At 37.3% G+C, this 4,802-nt stretch overlaps 1 long non-coding RNA gene across 5 annotated transcripts; it reads right to left on the bottom strand.

The window, feature by feature from the left end:
* Positions 1 to 1,726: 1,726 nt before the first annotated feature.
* LOC149197367 (uncharacterized) lies at positions 1,727 to 3,541 on the bottom strand. 5 transcript variants are annotated; one of them, XR_016254190.1, is made up of 3 exons: positions 2,855 to 3,524; positions 2,437 to 2,633; positions 1,727 to 2,359 (listed from the first exon to the last, which is right to left on the bottom strand). It is a non-coding gene; the product is annotated as an uncharacterized LOC149197367 (long non-coding RNA). The 5 variants fall into 5 exon arrangements; XR_016254189.1 differs by having other exon boundaries at positions 2,465 to 2,633; positions 2,855 to 3,523; XR_016254186.1 differs by having other exon boundaries at positions 2,437 to 2,570; positions 2,855 to 3,521.
* Between the last annotated feature and the right edge of the window lie 1,261 nt (positions 3,542 to 4,802).

Here is a 4,802-nt window from a genome sequence, read left to right as displayed (position 1 = left end):
GATAAATACCCATTTCACTCTAAAGTCTCCCTCATGTTTATATGCTGCTGTGTATCAGCACAATAGAATTCATAAGGGGAGGACTCTCTCATGACAACCCAAATCACTGGTAGAGAGAAGAACTCAAACGAATCGGATGAAGTAGGCACTTCTAGGTTTGGTGTCAAGATTCAAAGCACTCCATATCCTTACTAGAGTAAGATATATATATTATATAATATAAATGTCACCGTGTTTATTAAGATATGAGTTGGGTTGAATATGTAGCATATATAAAGGTAGGGACAAAGACAAATATATTCAAGAGATTCCACTGTGTTACCTCAGTTGGCTGATGTACCAACCAAAACCCAAACAGACTGTCCAGTTAAATACCACAATAAAGTAGCGATTTCAACGTAATTGATATGTGGAATAGGGATCCAAGTCTTCTGACTGTTGTTTTTGCTGCTTTAGCCAAACAGAGGACATGGGTTTCACCTCATTAATTGCTAGGTGAATAGTTTTAAACCTTTTTGTTAACCATTGTTAGCACGAGAAGTATTGTTAGAATCTATCTTCTGAGGAAATTAATGGTATGAATGTCATGACCCATGTTTTGGCTGAGAGTTCCTACAGGACAGAGATTAATGAGACAGCAGCAGTTAATGAGAGATTAGCTGATTACTTACAGGAACAACAGCAAGATGCTAATCAGAATCAGCATTGTGAGAGTTTGCAAATTGTCGAAGGAGGAGGTGACTTGGAGATTGCATACAAGCCGAGTTTGCTGTAGAAAGAAATCAAGGACACTCTTTGAAAAAGAAAAATCCTTCAGAGATGTGTCACAGCCTATTAAGTCAATTGCAGATAGCCATGAGAAGTCCCACCATTCTTCTACAGCATTCAGAGTTATCTCAAGTGAATTGTGCAGGTTGTGTAGATGGAATTGGTGGAAACATTTCATTGAAGACATGTAGTCTTGAACAATGCGAGAATTTGGAAGTGATTATGCTGACCAGCAAGTCAATTCATTAAAGTAGTACCATGCATCCTATAATTGGAGAGGTTTCGTTATTTTAAAAAGTCACCTTATTTGATTTATTTAGAGGGTTTTGATTGGCTGAAGCTGTAGGTTGCCTATTTGAAGCATACCTGCATGATTTAGTACCGTCCAAGAGTATAGTATTATTATTATCTAAGTATGAGATTTTTGGTTTGGTTTGGAGAGGTTTAGTTATTTACACTAAATTGGTGTATGAGACTTCTGTTTGTTTGTGGGACAAGGGACTTATTTCCGCTTAGTTCAAGAAGGCATACATACTCTACCCCTTCTATTTTGAACTTGTAATTTCTTACGAAAAAACATATGCTCTTAACTACTAAGCCCACTCAAACTGTGTGCAAGATGTTTAAAAAAGTCTACCTGGTTCAGATTAAGAACAACTGCAAGAGAGGTTTGCAGTTGAAAGTTAGAACCTCAGGAATTTGAGTAAATTATAAACTACTTTGTTAATACTAATGAAACCAACTAATTAAACGGTTTTTATATTTCCCAAGTAATTATCTGGTAACAAAAGTTGGAACTATTCTACAGAGCTGCAAACTTTTCCGTTAAATTCATCTTAATGTCTCCACCCTCCTGGAGAGTGTCACGAACCTCTGATACCATGTCATCACCACTAACCTATCAAGAATATGAAAACAAACCACAAATTGAGAGCAAATATCCACAACAAACTTGGCAACATCTCTCTTTATCATACCCAATAAGCCATCACTTTATTTACAAATAAAACATAATAAAACTACCGATCTGGTGCCTGTACCTGTACTATTTTTACAACCATGAAACAATCTCAACGATCAGCATTACATAAGCACTAGACACTGCTGATTTCAGTGTGTTATTTATAACACAATCCCACGCTGTACTATTTTGAAAAGAATTAAACAATTTCAACGCTCGACATAACTTAAACAATAGACACGACTGCTTTTGCTGTGTTCTTTGTAACGCAGCACTACTATCTTCTGTAGGTCTCTATTCAATTGTTGGCGTAGCTGATCAATAATTCCCGCACCCACTTTTGCAATTTGGGACAGTTCCGAACATTACGCTCGTCTAAAGACATCGAACCCTCCATACCACACAGCTTTCGACACCAAGAAGCATCAATCACCTCAAAAGATATCAACGTTTCAAGACACCACAGCTTCTCTACTTGTTCACACCGGCTGATATTTAACTCCAACAGCAAAAGTCCCTTAATTGCCTCAATTCTTCACAAGAATACTCGGTCAGATAAGCTATTCCCTATGGTCTTTGGAAAGTGTGAAAGGGGACCCCATATTTTTATTCTGGCAGTCGTAAAGGCCCCTGCAAATGCAAATATTTAGGTATCAGCTACAAGTAGGCATATAAATGAAATGGAGTGAAAACATGAATCAAAACACCTTTGTAGTGTAATTTCCTCCCACTCACTCGTAATACTCTGAAATATTTCTCCACATGAATCCGGGAATACAACGAAGTATAAGATGTGGTTACCCCAGTCTTCACAATCTTCTTCACAAATACCCATCTTTGGCTGTAACAAGATGCCAGTTTCTCATAACACAAAATTGGAAAACACAGACCTCATAACACAGACCTGGAAAACACAGACCTCATCCCTTAAATTTCCTATCATAATATTTCTGAACGCATCCCCTTCCACAAACTTGAAAAGTGCACAGGTCTATCACTCTTCATTATCTACCAATTCAATGAGGAGAAACACACACCAAACAGATCTATCTTGCTTGGAATAAACAAACTCGGAACTATTCATTTTAAATAGAAGACAATGGTTGAAATGATTGAAGCACTTACACAATATGATAGCTCCAATAAAACTTCAATCTGTGTTGTTGGTCGTCTTGCCATCAAACGCTCGAAACACTTTTAATGATCCATCATGTTCGATGTGGCTTGGCTCTTTACAAGATGAGAAGAATGGTAGCCTGTTGACTTTGCCACAAGATCTAGTTCATGTAGGCACCAATTCGATTGCGCATAGTTTGCATAAAAAATGGGAATGCGAACAGTGGCTGTTTCCGCTTCTACAAATGTGTTTTCTCTTTCCACCATTTCCAACGAACTGTCCAACGAACGGTTAATTCATTCTCTGTCAGGTGATTCTGGAGGGTAAAATGTTCTTGACATCAGGACCACGATGATTTATAAAAATGTCGTACTAATCGACGGCAGAGAGGATAAGGTATAATGTTCTTGACATCTAGACCATGTGGTGTGTGAAGTTTGAATACATCGTAACAGGGATTATAAGTCCAGGCCGAACAGGAGGCCGAGGAGGGAAGATGGAAAAATCTGTCATTTTGATCAAGAGCGGCAAGTGCAAAGATGACGAACAGAAAGCTGGAGCACAGACAGGCGAATGCAAAGATGATGAAGCCGAGGCAGGTAAGATATAGATAACAAGACAGATGAAGCTCCAACATACATACGTTGCTGCAACTGCACGCAGCAATGTTGACCCACATAAAGATTCTTTATGTTATGCGAACAGACAGGTGTTTAGTGCTTGACAACTCGTGAGTTGTTATGTGGTCCTCTCTGAACCTATAGTGCTGACCATGACTCCTATCAATACCAACCACTACTTTTGCTTTTGCAATTAATATTCTTAGCATGCTATTCCATCAAATGGATCTATCGACAAGCTTAGTTGGGGGCACATGGCCATGACAGCGATTTACTTGGTATGAACATTTATAGAATAATCTCGGGTACCAATTGAACCATAGAGGTTTGTCTCCCCGTGGGGCTACGGCCATTGGTCAAGGAAGGCAACTTCTACTAGTTAAATATATCTACACTGTTGAGCATCGCATCATGTAAAAAGCCCAACAGATGTTCATTTCAAATTCTAAAAACAATCATCAAGATTTGAGCATATCCCGTGAACATTCGAAGTCCTGAAACTTAACTCTATCTTGTGTTTGGGATACCAATGTAAATGTAAGTATAGTTTTAAGTCTATTTATAAAGTGTAAATGAGTTGGTTTGTGTAGGGTTTAGTTTTAATGAGATTAAGGGGAGGGGTTGAGGATGGGAGGTATTTTGTAGCTAGATAGATCATTCTTTTATTAACATTGGGGTTAGCCTCTAGTTCTAGGCTCAACATAATTGACTAAAAAGAAATATATTAAGCCTATGGATGGTGACTCTAAGCACTTAAGAATATAAAAAAGTGCATTTGCTTGATGAATGATTACTCTTAACCTCATTTTAAACTTGCAATTCTCTCTGAGGGCTATTGCATTTACTTTATCAACAATTTGACATATAAGATCATTGATGGATCTCAAGTTCCATTCATTTAACAACATTTAAATCAATGGTGGCAATGAAATCAAAGCTCTGAAGTTCCATCCATTTAACAACATTTAAATCAATGGTGGCAATGAAATCAAAGCTAAGTGTGTCATAGTATTAGAAAAAGTAGTTTGTGACATTGTAGCCAACTTCAATCTATTATTATTATTGAACTTAACCTAGTTTGAAGGGATGTGGTTATTGGTAAGGAAACACAATCCATGATGTATTTAATTTATTTGATAACACATAAGCATTATTGTTGTTTCACTTTTGAACATGTGTTATCTCATGGTATAGAGTTATTGCTCCGAGAGAGGCGCTCTACAGCTATGGGGGTAGATCTCACATAAACACGTAAACGTAAATGTAAACATTTAACATGTAATATTTAACATTTAACATTTTTAATCTAATGTCGACCCTATTTAGAAATCAATTT

Source organism: Pinus tabuliformis, chromosome 2_2 (genome assembly GCF_031772625.1).
Source record: "Pinus tabuliformis cultivar Carrire ecotype Pingquan chromosome 2_2, CPIR1, whole genome shotgun sequence".
In the NCBI taxonomy this organism is placed as follows: Eukaryota; Viridiplantae; Streptophyta; class Pinopsida; order Pinales; family Pinaceae; genus Pinus; species Pinus tabuliformis.
The sequence above is the reverse complement of the archived record's forward strand: the minus strand, read 5'-3'. Positions and strand labels throughout refer to the sequence as shown.